General features: G+C 39.5%; 1 protein-coding gene across 1 annotated transcript in view; it reads right to left on the bottom strand.

Annotated features, from left to right (window-relative positions):
• The window catches only part of LOC118749105, a 34,785-nt gene that overhangs the window by 1,911 nt on the left and 30,595 nt on the right, over positions 1 to 2,279 (bottom strand). The window lies entirely within an intron of this gene.

Genomic DNA, 2,279 nt, shown 5'->3' with positions numbered 1-2,279 from the left:
TTCGAACGACATGACCAAGCCAGCGGAGCCGCTGTATTTTAATTCGCTGCACTATGTCGCCGTCGCCAACGCGTAAAGGCCCGTAAATCTTCCGCAAAATCTTTCTCTAAAACACTCCAAGAGCCGCCTCATCGGATGTTGTCATTGTCCATGCTTCTGCGCCATATATCAGCATGGGCATGATGAGTGACTTATAGAGCGTGGTTTTCGTGCGTCGAGAGAGGACTTTACTCCTGAATTGCCCACTCAGTCCAAAGTAACACTTGTTGACAAGAGTGATTCTACGTTGGATTTCAATGCTGACATTATTATCGGTGTTAATGCTGGTTCCCAAGTAAACGAAATTCTCTACTTTCTCGAAATTGTAACTGTCAACAGTGACGTGGGTGCCAAGGCGCGAATGTGCTGACTGTTTGTTTGATGACAGGAGATACTTCGTCTTGTCCTCGTTTATCACCAGACCCATTCGCTTTGCTTGCCTATCCAACTTGGAAAAGGCAGAACAGACTTCGCGGTTTTTGTTACCGATGATGTCGATGTCATCGGCATAAGCCAGCAATTGCACGCTCTTGTAGTAAATTGTTCCTGAGCGGTTCAGTTCTGCAGCACTTGTTATCTTCTCCAACATCAGTAGCGCGATTCCCATTTTTCTTAACGACAATATTCGTATCGTTAGCTAACGATTCCGACAAGTTTCATTAATTGCAATTCTCAAGCACACTTTTAGCGAATGTTGTCGTTAGCTTTGACCGTTGTCTAACGAAATTTGTCGATAGCCTAGCTACGAATATTTTGGCGTTGAAAAGCCTAACGATAAAATTGGTTTAAGTTTTTATTGAGAAAAGTTAGGCAAAATTCATCGGTAGGCAAACTATTATAATAAAAAATAACTAATAAATAAACATTTATCACATATAGATGAGCTTATTATTATTATTATTTTTATTTATTACACTGTGAAAGTTGAAAACTTAGGCAAAGGTTTTGATAGTTGATCTCACTTAATTGGGGCACTCTAAATTCAATGGCTTCCCCCGTTTTGCCAGATTGGCTCCAGTGTTCGAGATAACGACACTTGAACATTTGCTCCAATTTTAACTTGTTTGTAAATAACTCAGTTTTTGTGTTGTTTTAATAAAATTTTTAACATTACTGATTTTTATAGTGAAGGTTATTTTAAAAAATAGTCACGTGATAAAGTTTAGTAAAATGACTAACGGACTTTGTCGGAGTTATTAAACAAAAAAAAACTTAAAAATTTAAACAAATTTTCAAGTACTGTTACGTCGAAAACTAGAGCCACAGCTGAATTTTTAGACGTGGAAAGCATAACTTGAAAATGATGTTTGTTGTAATTCATACTGTAATTGTGCTTATAATTTGTTAGTGTAATCTTTTACTTATATACGGCTAACACCACCTTATTAAATTCGCCTTGCACGAGGCTCTTATTGCAAAATAAAAATTCCAGCATCCTATGGTACTGCTCCGTAGTAGCTTTTGCGCTTCTGTTTTTTTTCATATTGTATTTACAAACAACAATCTCGCAACAAATACGCGCAACAATAAAATGTTTCTTTTAAATATTGAGTGTCAAACGTCAATATTGCCATATTTGTCTTTGTAATTAACGACAATCCTCATAAACTTCTTTATCGACATGTCTAACGAATTCTGTCGTTAAGTGTGTTTTTGAGAATAGCCTATTCGCTACTACAAGCTACAAACGTCGTTCACTATCAATAACGAATATCGGTCGTTAGCAAAAATGGTAATCGCACTACAGATTAAAGAAGTCACATGAAAGGGAGTCGCCCTGTCTGAAACCCCGTTTTGTGGCGAACGGCTCGGAGAGGTCTTTTCCAATTCTGACGGAGCTGGCGGTATTGCTCAACGTCATTTTACACAGCCGTATGAGTTTTGAGGGGATGCCAAATTCAGACATAGCGGCGTAAAGGCAACTCCTTTTAGTGCTGTCAAAAGCGGCTTTAAAGTCGACAAATAGGTGGTGAGTGTCGATCCTTTTCTCGCGGGTCTTTTCCAAGATTTGGCGTATTGTGAATACCTGGTCTATGGTGGATTTGCCAGGTCTAAAGCCACATTGATAAGGCCCAATCAGTTCATTGACGGCGGGCTTCAGTCTTTCACACAATACGCTCGATAAGACCTTGTAACCTATGCTTAGAAGGCTGATCCAGCGGTAATTGGCGCGAATGGCGGGGTCACCTTTCCTGTGGATTGGACAGAGCACACTTAAATTCCAGTCGTCGGGCATGCGT

This window comes from Rhagoletis pomonella, unplaced genomic scaffold, assembly GCF_013731165.1.
Source record: "Rhagoletis pomonella isolate Grant_MI unplaced genomic scaffold, Rhpom_1.0 Rhpom_scaffold_00014, whole genome shotgun sequence".
NCBI classification, from domain to species: Eukaryota; Metazoa; Arthropoda; class Insecta; order Diptera; family Tephritidae; genus Rhagoletis; species Rhagoletis pomonella.
Note: the sequence above shows the minus strand (reverse complement) of the source record. Positions and strands in the feature narration are given on the sequence as shown.